Raw genomic sequence first — 12,329 nt, forward strand, 5'->3', positions numbered from 1 at the left:
AGGTATTGTTCATGTCGACTTTGTAGTTTGAATTAATGTGGGCAATAGCTTGGAACACATGTCCATTACTAAACTTGGTCCTATAAATGTGTCATCATTTCTGTTTGTGCTGTATTTCCTGTTCATATAGGGAGGGGAAAAAAGTTTTGTTTTGTTTTTGTCTCTTGTGGTTGTATGGTGTATTCACTTTCAATACAATGAAAATTGCTGATATTAATTTTGGATTGGTTGAAGCTCAAACATTTCAATCATCAATGGATGGTACAAACAACAGGGCATAGAAACAAACTCATTGTAACAAAGTAATTGCTCTTTATTGTCCCAAAGTTTATCATTTATCTAACCTCGACAAAACAAAATTACACTGTAACAAATTATATTTCACTGGTCGCTAGGAATGATCATTACAGAGTACAAAGTATTACAGTGGACTCCCGTTATAACAAAGTCCTCGGGACCGGCAGTTTTCTTTCATTATATCAAAATTTCGTTACAACCGAACAAATAAACAATAAAAATAAATAGTGTGGGTAACGTTGTGGCCTGAATTTTGATTTCGTTGTAACCGGAATTTTGTTGTAACCATGTTCGCTATAACGGGAGTGCACTGTATGATGTTATGCAAGCTCTGCCAGTGGTTGCTCTTGCATTGTAAAACTGGTTTGCAACGATCAGAAAACCAGACCCTTTCCAGCCAAGCAATCATAAATCCAGTCCAAATATAAGTTAGTCTGATAAAAAAAAAGAGTAGAATCTTATGAGTTCAACGGTAAAACTTTGGCTGAAATTGGATGAAAAATAAGGAAGTTATGACATTTTGAAGCTTTGCTAATTTCTGCAAAACAGTTCCTGTAAAGTGGATATGAATATGCAAATGAGTGAGCTAACCATGTCGTACTGTACCCTCACAATTTTCCATTGATCGTGTACAAAAAAAAATGACGAAAATTCAATGTTTCTGTCATTGAAGTCTGAAACATGATGTTATTCCTGGTTGAATAACTTCAGAATAATGATCAGCTATATATATATACACGAGGATTTGAGCTTCGGGCATAATTGCGTGTGAATGAAAAACTGGAAATTTCAAAATTTTATGTACAAACTATATAGTAAGTTGTGAGGGAATGACATGCTCACTTTGCCATTTGCATATTCATATTGACTGTTAAAAAACTGTTTCCCCCAAAAATAGCACAACTTCAAAATGTCGTAACTTCCTTACTTTTCATCCGATTTCGACCAAATTTACACTGTTGAACTTGTAATATTTTACTCTTTTTTAACAGGCTAACTTATATTTGGACTGGATTTCCCCTCTAAGTGGTAAACCAGGCTGCAAGGCAGACAAACACACTAGCACAAGATCTCAGCAGTCCAGGCAATTCCAGTTATAATGAAGTCCTCCTGATTTTTCGTTTGAAATTTCCTTTTAATCGAATGGAATTTTTTGCATCATCATAGGCTTCCACAATAGTAATTTATGGACCCGAGTATTTACTTCATAATGAAATTTTGTTACAACTATGTTTGTTTGTTTGTTTGTTTGTTTTGTTAATTAAATGAGAGTGCCCTGTACTAGGCGTTGAGAATTCAGACTCAATCAACTTTGTCCCAATCCGGTGAAGCAGCATACCAGCTTTACTCGACATACTCAAATTTCATGCATACCTCGACTACAGAGGTTGTTCCCATGACAATCAGAGAGCCCAGCAAACCTTTTCCAAGACAGCAACGACTCATTAATGCAAGTGGAATTCCAAGTATTGAAATGCTTCGGTATACACAGTTGATGTGGCTGGAACAAATTTGTTCCCAGTCTTCAAGAAGAAATACAAATATATATCCATAAATTTGAATACATTGGTACTCTGGCCTATTGTTCATGGCACCCGCTACATCATGTACCAGGTAAAGAGGTTCTGTTGGCTTTGAAAAGGTTTTTAGCTCACCTGAGCCAAAGGCTCAAGTGAGCTATTGCGATCGCCCTTCGTCCGGCGTCCGTCGTGCGTCGTGCGTCGTCCGTCGTCCGTCGTCCGTCGTCCGTCGTGCGTCGTGCGTAAACTTTTTACATTTTCATCTTCTTCTTGAAAACCCCAAGACCGATTTTCATCAAACTTGGCAGGTAGCATCCCTAGGGGGTTAGGAACTCAATTTGTTAAAATGGGCACTATGCCCCACCCAGGGGGCCCCCAGGGGGGCCCAAACCCCCCAAAATTAAGGAATCTGTAAAAATCTTCTTCTCTAGAACCAGAAGTGATAGTGCTTAGTTAATACTATGAGTTAGTACATTGATGACTGTAGTTTCAAGTTTGTTCATGGCAGAATCAGGGGTGCCCCCCTTGGGACCCAGGGGAGGGGGGTGGGGAAGGGTTCTAATGGGGCCTAAATTGTACATTTTCATCTTCTTCTTGAGAACCCCATGACCCATTTTCACCAAACTTGGCAGGTAGCATCCCTAGGGGGTTAGGAACTCAATTTGTTAAAATGGGCACCATGCCCCACCCAGGGGGCCCTCAGGGGGCCCAAGCCCCCCAAAATTAAGGATTCTGCAAAAATCTTCTTCTCTAGAACCAGAAGTGATAGTGCTTAGTTAATACTATGAGTTAGTACATTGATGACTGTAGTTTCAAGTTTGTTCATGGCAGAATCAGGGGTGCCCCCCTTGGGACCCAGGGGAGGGGGTGAGGAGGGGTCCTAATGGGGCCTAAATTGTACATTTTTATCGTCTTCTTGAGAACCCCATGACCCATTTTCACCAAACTTGGCAGGTAGCATCCCTAGGGGGTTAGGATCTCAATTTGTTAAAATGGGCGCCATGCCCCACCCAGGGGGCCCCCAGGGGTCCCAAACCCCCCAAATGAAGGAATCTTTATAAATCTTCTCTAGAATCAGAAGTTATAGAGCTGAGATAATACTATGAGTGAGTACATTAATGACTGTAGTTTCAAGTTTGTTCATAAGAGATCCAGGGGTGCCCCTCTTGGGTAGGGGGGGGGGGGGGGGTGGTTGGAAGGGTCCAAATGGGGGCCTGAATTGTACATTTTCATCTTCTTCCTGAAAACCTCATGATGGATTTTTGTCAAACTTGGCAGGTAGCATCCCTAGGGGGTCAGGATCTCAATTTATCAAAATGGGCACCATGCCCCACCCAGAGGGCCCCAGGGGGCCCCAATCCCCCCAAATTAAGGAATCTTTAAAAAAAATTGGGCCTTTATTGTACATTTTCATCTTCTACTTGAGAATGCCTGGTCAAATTTTGGTAGAGCTGTGAATAATTTAGGTTAGTGACTGCGTGAAAGGTGAACTTGCGATACTCAGGTGAGCGCTAGACCCGCGGGTCTCTTGTTTTTTTTTTTTTTTTCCAGGGAGTGAGGGGGGGGGGGGGGGGGGGGGTAGTGTTTTTTTTGGAGGTTTTTAATTTTGTTTGTTGTTTTAAGATGATGGAAGATCATGGTTTGTACGTCTAGAGTTGATAAAGTGAAATAAAAGGAGATGATTCTTGTTACGAGATTAGACCAGGTGCATCTCAAAACTTGGAAAGCAAGACTGGCAATCGTTACTCAATTGATATTAGGGAGCTTTAGATTTGCAATGCGGACGTTAGAGACAATTGCACTGGCTGTTTTCCTGTCTCCCTGCGATGTGTTGCAAAGTAGCTTTAGATTGCATAGAGATGCAACCTATAAAAAGTAAAATGGTGCCCCCATGTGATCAGTGCATCAAGTAGCTCTCTGCGTCATGAATTGAGAGGATGCAAAAGTAATGGCCCAGAAAGTGTAGTGAAAGCTCAGACGACTCAAGCTATAAATAGATTGATTTTGATAAGCAATTTTGCGCATACTCAGAACATGTTTTTCTCCTCTGAATGTCCACATTGCAAAAATCTAAAGTTCCATATTACCAACTGTGTTTTGTAGACACTTGTAACTGGATGAGAAAACCAAAGCTCCTGTTGGCAGTCGGGGAATGAGAGAAATATACGTCCTGTAATATCCGTCATTTGGGAGAGGAATTTCATTATTCATAACTTGCTGGAACGACATCAAAGATTTGTGAACTACATGTAGCTCATGAGCTGAAAATCATGAATTTGGTGGCAGAAAGTGGCAATTGACAAATGGCACAATGACAAAAATTTTTCTGACTTTCATGGTTTATAGATATGTATATTTGAAGAAAAAAAATTAAAAATGGAAAAGATTGATTTAAATGTCCAATGTGATGCCCGTTGGCAAGTTCTTCATAATAACTTGAGTGTTTAAATAAAAGGAAACAAAGGCTTGTTTTCATCTGAACCTGTGCTCAGAGCTGAGTGTATTACATTGGCAGATCCCAGAGCTTTGTATATGTTGTTTTTCTTTAATAATCAAATGTCAGTGTTAATCTTGAAGTCAAAAATCGGTGTCAAACACTTGAGATACTTCAGGGGAGCTCAAATGACCTCATAGGAGAGAGTGTGAGAAAAAAACAATACCCACTTATGGAAACCTTTATATCTGTCTGTAGGTATTTTCTCCACAGCTTTAGATTTAGAAAGCAAAGGAGGGAAGTTCTGTAATATATCTGAATTTCTATACCTTGTATATACTGACTGTAGATAAATGTGCAATAAAATATGTGGAAAGTACTTTACGTGGACTGGCATTCTTTTGAGTTCTGTCATGGTGTGAAATATACTGCCCTACTTTGGCAAAAGGAAGCAAGTGACATACCATCCGAATTTGAGTTATTGATGTTTTCATAATTCACATAATGAGCTATCCTATTAAGAGATATGTTAGATAAGACATCATGATAGTCCATTGATGTCAGTGTAAACGACAGACACATTTTGCTCTTTTACGAGAAATGTCACTATTGTCACTTGCTTCCTTTTGCCAAAGTAGGGCAGTATACATGTACATCTTAATGATGACAATTATTCTTGTTAAAAAGGAATTTCAGACTCATTAAAAAGTAAATCTGAAAAGAAAGAGTAAATTATGACAAACACAACAGTGAAAATTTGATCAAAAATTTGATTGAATATAAGTTACAACATTTCAAAGATTTGCTATTAAATTTTTGTTGAACAGTACTTGAACAGTCAATATGAATATGTAAATGAGTGAGGTGAGGTGATGATGTCATCACCTCACAATTTTCCACTGATTTTGAACAAGAAAAAAAATTACAAAAATTTGTTTGTTTGTTTTTTCTTGACTAAGAGTATAAAACAATGTTATTCCTGGTTGAATAACTTCAAAATAATGATCAGTCAGATATATCAGGAATTGACACTGTGGCACATTTGAGTCTGATTTAAAACACCAAAAAAAACTAGAAATATCACTGAAGGTGATTAATACCACCGCCCCGTGACGACAGTCTTACCCAAGGAATGATCTTTCCTTGATCTTCTGCCATTTAAATGCCGTTACCATGGCAACGCAGCTTCCGACACGTCCGAAAAATATGTCTTGCACATCTTCCCACCAAGACTATTGTGTGTGCCACATTTCATAAGCTTTTGTCAAAAACTGAGGAAGTAGTTCAATCCACAAGATCTTTCCTTGATCTTCCGCCATTAATATGCCGTTACCATGGCAACGCAGCTTCCGACACGTCCAAAAAATATGTCTTGCACATCTTCCCACCAAGACCAATGTGTGTGCCACATTTCATGAGCTTCAGTCGAATACAGAGGAAGTAGTTCAATCCGCAAGATCTTTCCTTGATCTTCTGCCATTTATATGCCGTTACCATGGCAACGCAGCTTCCGACACGTCCGAAAAATATGTCTTCCACATCTTCCGACCAAGATCAAGGTGTGTGCCACATTTCATAAGCTTTGGTCAAAAAACTGAGGAAGTAGTTAAATCCGCAAGATCTTTCCTTGATCTTCTGCCATTAATATGCCGTTACCATGGCAACGTATTTTCGGGTACTGTCAAAAAATGCGTCTTGCACATCTACAACCAAAGGCACACATCTGTACCAAGTTTCATGGAAATTGGGCAAAAACTGAGGAAGTAGTTTGCAACACAAAATTTTCCATCATTTTGGCTCATAATATGTGAGCTGTTACCATGGCAACATACTTTTTGTCACTGTCAAGAAATGTGTCATGCTGACCTATATCCTAAGACAAACATTCAATATGAATTCCATGAGAATTGGAAGAACACTGAGGAAGCAGTTTTGCCATGAAGCATTTTGCCCTATATTTTACCAATAACATGCCGTTACCATGGCAACGCACTTTTTGCCACTGCGGAAATATGTGTCTTGTACATTAACATATTCAGATGAACATCTGTACCTAATTTCATAAAAAATTGATCAAAAACTGTGGGAGGAGTTCGCGACGCAAGATTTGTACCCATTTTTGCCCATAATATGCCGTTACCATGGTAACATACTTTTGGGTACTGTCAAAAAATATGTCTTGCACATCTACAACCCAAGGCACACATCTGTGCCAAGTTTTATGGGAATCGGTTGAAAACTGAGGAAGTAGTTCGCGACGCAAGATTTGCAACGGACCGACCGCCCGACCGCCCGACCGCCCGACCGCCCGACCGTCCGCTGATTCCTATATACCCCCTTCAAACTTCGTTTGGCGGGGGTATAAAAAAATGAAATTTCATTTCCTGTTCATTCTTTATGACAAATTGTGAGGGCATGACATCAATTCATTACTTTATTTGCATATTTATATCGACTGTTCAAAAACTATTTCATGAAAATTACTGTAGCCAAACTTTACAATTTTATACATTCCGTAATTTTCATCCGATTTATGAAGGATTTTACTCTTTTTTAGACGAATTTTAATTCGTCTCGGAATTCCCCTTTAATACTGTACATGGTACCCCTGTTCCATAGTGCAGTTGGTTAAGATGTTTGACTCACAAGCATTAGACACATGATGATTGCCTTCAGCTTCACCCATGAATTCCCCAACACAAAATTTCTACGCTCTGACGCGTGACAAATATAAATTTTGGACTCGGTGAAAACAATAATAGCACATCACTGAAAGTTTAAGGAAAATAGGACAATCCATTCAAAAGTTACACATTTTGGAATTTCCAGTGCACATCTACCTACTATGCTGGTTAAATGTGCCAAATTTCAAGCCAAATGCTCTAAAACTGATGGAGTTAGCTTAATTCACAACATTTTTGTATGCTCTACATTGGAAAAAAAAAATGTTGTTACTATGGCAACGCATTGTTGAGCATTGCTGAAAGACGTGTTTTGCATGTGAAATTTATATTGGTCAAATGTAACGAACCAAATCAAACGCTCAAAAACTGAGGGAGTTAGCTAAATCCACTGGTAATTTGCATGTTTTTCCATTAAAAAATGCTATACTGGAAGAGGAGGGGATGAAGACAAAGCTCTAGTCAAACGACAAAATGGTATCAGTGTTAAGAGAATCTCCAGAAAAACCTATAGACGAGAAGAGAACGTCACCATCTTCAATCCAACCCGCAGTGTCATTCTCACATTTGAAGCAAAACAAAACCCAGAAGAGGTAATCCTTTGTTTCCAAACATTCAAAGAGCGAGTTTCTACTGAGCGATGAAAGTTTGAGGTGATGTGAGGCGATGCGAGGTGATGCGCAGTGATACCCGGCGATGCACAGTGACCCCTCAAATTTTTCCTCAGTAGAAACACATCGGGGAGAGGCCAATGCGCAGTGATGCGAGGGATGATTTTCAGTAGAAACACACTGGGTAACAAAATTTGCGGTGTACCGGAAGTCTCAAATTATTGGGAGCTTTCGCCCCGTGCTTTTGAATCAATCATCGCACATATGCATCGAAGAGGAGATGGACCCGCTAAAAGCACAGATGAGGTTCCAACAGTACATTGTGTTGCAGGAAGTCGATTCAGTGGATCCAGCACGGCTGATTTTCTGAAAGCTCTTCATAGACCTCGGGAAAGAGAAGAAACCTAACAGATAATGAACTGAAGAAAAACCTGCTGAAGCTAATCACCAAGACATCATCATCAACAGACAAAAACAGTAAACCATCCCTATTTTTGTTTGGGAAGAGAGTAAGACACTTTTTCAAGCGTGAGGGTGAGGATGAGGTATCATATCTAGATTCTAGGTATCCAGTCGAAGGCAACATTATATCAACCATACCTGGCTACCCAGAGTGGTTCAATATCAGCTATGCCAATGACCAGGCAATATACACCTACAAGTTTCTTGAAGATCTGGAGAGGGGAGATCTGGAACTAATAATTTAGTAACATTGAAGGTCAGTTCAAAGAAATTTTACTGATAATATCTCATATAAAATATGTGACCATACACTATTCTATGCCTATGCAAAATTAATGAACCTTTTATTTCATGTTTATGCAAGGACTCACAGTGAGAGTCCACTCAATGCGTGCGCAGTCATCTTCCATTGTCGGGAAGAGAAATCAATGGAGGATACAGCTGCGAATTACCCAGCCCCAAACAACTGCCCCAACTTGGTAGTTCCCAAAGTAAACCTGGTGATTTGGGATAATTCTTTCTCCAACTCCCTCATAAAATAAAGATCAAACTTCAAAATGGTATATTCTTGTTAAATCTTTCGATTAATTTGCATAATTGCTCAGTTTGAATTACAAGGATTGAGAAAGCTATCTCTAATGATATGACTTTGTAAGACAAATAGATATTGCACACTCATACTTACATGTACCAAGCACTACCCTAACATTTGTCATAACATTTTTTCAAATACGTAACATAAATTAATACTAATTTATGCATATTCAATTTACTAATTTGCATACTGATCATTTTCAAAATATACAAATTTACACTCTTTAGCACAGTTGACCCTTGCAAGTTATTTAAGGTTCACTATTTTACACTTAGAGCTATTTATGTATTTGTTGGAATGTTCTCTGTATGAATTACATTTGACAGGTGCTTTTTTTTTTAAATATGCATAATTAATCAGCACTAATTTACATAATACAAATAGTCGTAGCAAACATAACCCTACTTTGGAGGAGGTGATACCGATCAATATGGTGCAGCTTGATCTGGTTTGCATGCATTTCTATTTTTTGTTGGACATCCCTACCTAAATGTAGCAGAGAATTTCAGATTTACCCAGCAAATATTGCAGCAGTATTTTTAAGTCAAGCATACACCCAGTGAAGGACAGAGTGCCCATCTCATTGTAAGCCGTTGGTGAGCAAGATCTGAAACATCTAAATTATTGAAATCTTACTGAACAACAACAACAAGCAGACAGTAATACCAGATATGGTAAGTTCCAGGAACAGTCAGAGCCTCAAGAAAACTTTCATGTTTGTAGATTAAAGTTGTCAGAACTAAATGAAAAGCTTGAAAACTTTATCAATCGGTGAAGAATCATAGCATTCAAAGTGTGAATTTGCAGAACTCGTGCTTAACGAGCGATTGACTGAACTCATAATCAACAGTACTCCCATCCCATTCCAGAGCACCAGAAAGAGTTGTTTACTATTAAAGGATAAAGGTGTTGTATTATGAGCACACTACATTTGTCACAGGTGTATGCATATCATATGTGATCTATTACTGATGATACAGTCGGAGCAGCAGTCATTACTGTGACGTTCGTTTGTAATGTGGATTAAAGTTGTTACAAACTTATCTGAATCAACAACTGGATGTTCATACAACAACTGGATGTTCGTCATTGAATCTGACCATCATTACAACATGGTAGCAATCATTACCATGGCGTTCAATTGTAATTGTGGATTAAAGTTGTTACAAACTTATCTTTACTAAAACAACTGCATATTTGTTCATCATTGAATCTGTCCATTATTACAACAAAATGCTTCACATTACACCAAGCATCACAGCTAGGCTGTACATATGAAGCACTGCAGGCTCACATCTGAGCCTTACAGAAGCTGAACCCTCCTTAGCATCAAACATTGCATCAATGGGTTTACACAAGCAGAGCTCAGAGGCAGAGGGTAACAACAACCATGTGTTGACACACTGTATGCATTACCACTTAGGTAATGGCAATACATTAGTGAACACTTGCCTCACAATGTGATAAGTTGCTGGTCTTGGAAGTCCAGAGCCATATCACTACAGACATTTTGCGGCACAGTCTTCTGTGTGCAGGTATATTCAGACAAATCTTCAGCAGATTCAGAAGTTCTTTTTTTTTAGTCTGGGAAATGGAAGATGTAGTGTTCAAGTGTTTCTTCATAGTGTTGAGTTTAGGAATGATCTTTGGCAATGACTCAGTCTTGGTAGGTGTTTGCCCACACTACCAGTTGAAGGTGTTACTCTGTTACTGGGTTATGACATTGCTGGGAAAAGGTCTTTCGTCATATTGCTCGAGTAGGGTTCCAGTTGTCTATAATGCCATGGAAAAGTTGGTTCAGGAAGTTCAACCCCTCCCACGTGACATGACCTTTAGCATCTTCAAGGCCAAAGTTCATCATTTTGGTCGGACAGAGTGGTTCGCCAGATCTATCGTTGTTTGTTTCAAATGCCTGGCTGAGAACCATCATCGTTCAAGCTGCAGGGCTCCAGTCGTCTGTCGGGGATATACACAGCCAGGCCACAAGCAACTGGACTGCAACAACTCTTTCGAAACCCCTCCCATGTCACCTCATAGAGCTCCCACCATTGGAGCAGCACCTTCATCGGCAGCAGACACCGCCCTTTCGGCACAGCTCATCTCTGCAGGATCAGTGGTGGATCCAGAGGGGGGCGCAACCGGCGCACGCTCCCCCCCCCTTTATTTTTCATTTAAAACAAAAGAAATAAAAAGAAAAAAAAATGAAATGAAACCCGGAAGTAGCACCAGAAATACTAGTCACGCCCCCCCCCCCCCCCCCCCCCCCCCCCTTTAGAGAATTCCTGGATCCGCCCCCGAGGATGCAAAGCCATGGAGACAGTGAACACCCATGCACAGCACCATGACAACCGGATGTGAGTTGTTGCGCAACCCCAAATCAGGCAGTACATGATTGGAGACCACGAGACATCGCACGCGTCATCAGAAAGATTCGGCAAAGTTAAAGCCGAACAATAAGCTCTCCGGTCTCGATGAAGGCAAAGTCGAAGGAAAAACATGAAAATACAGAAAACACAACTCCAAACCTCTCGGCGAAGGTAAATCCGTTGGAGAGTAGCAACTCTGCACAGAGCTCATTACCACCAAAGGGCAAATCACATGCACTTGCAGGCGAAACCGCCCCGCCTAATCCCCCACTACTGGTGGCCTACAGAGGGAAACTCAGCGCACTACGGCCAGTGTGGCATCATATCAAGCAAATCAATAATTGGATTTTACAAGAATAAATCAATAATTGAATTTTTTTTTTTTTAATCATTGGAAAAAGCTGGAAAACAAAGATGACAGCAGACTACTGCTATTGGATTACTTTTGAAAAAAACAAAAATCAGTGTCACTGGGAAAGCATGGTGCACCGTTATTGGGTTCAACCACGCTATCGTGTAAAGAAGTAGTGGAATGAATTAATAATACACGGAAACTCAGATGCCCGTAAGACCACAGCGAAAGTGAAAACGCAGAACCAAACTCTTCTCTCTCCCTGCTTGGTGTTGCAAAGTAGCCTTAGATTTTGCAAAGACATACATGTAGCCTATAAAAAAAGTAAAACAACGTCCCATCTGTTGTTCTTTGCGTGTGAAATTTCTCCTGATCAAAACAGCTACCTAACGTCATAATGGTATCAAGTAGCTCTCTGCATTGTGAAAATGAGCGGATGCTAAAATGGCCTAGAACCATCATGAAAACTCGGACAACACGAGATCATTTTGATAAGCAGTCTTGTGCATGTACAGAACGGCTTTTTTCTTTCCGCTCATCATGTTCGCATAGTTGATCTAAAGCTCCCTATCAGCAGCCCTGCGACTACGATCAAAAACAGCAAGGGAATGCTATGCTCTTGACAGGAATTACCTTTGTTGCACAGATATGCAAAAAGATTGAACGATTGTGGACTGGTCTATATTACTCCGACATGTACGAGGTGGACAAAGTATGCCAAATTCCATCTTGGCACCACAAAAAACGTCAACGCAACAAGAAGTGACTGTCAAAACCGCTTTCACACACATTCTTTTGTACAATTACGAGATGGGAATATCGGTGGATAACATGAAGTTACTCCTAGGAAAGATAGAGGCCATCCCATTTTTTTTTTTAATTTCTGGACATTGTGGACAATACATAAGCACGAGTATAAAAATACATAATATAAAGTTTGGCAAATACGACCACTTTTCCCTCTACAAAAATAAAGACAGATCCAAACGTCCGCTGAATTGCAATTTCTTG

Source organism: Diadema antillarum, unplaced genomic scaffold (genome assembly GCF_040938485.1).
Source record: "Diadema antillarum isolate AM-2024a unplaced genomic scaffold, OU_Dant_1.0 seq00001990_RagTag, whole genome shotgun sequence".
Classification (NCBI taxonomy): domain Eukaryota; kingdom Metazoa; phylum Echinodermata; class Echinoidea; order Diadematoida; family Diadematidae; genus Diadema; species Diadema antillarum.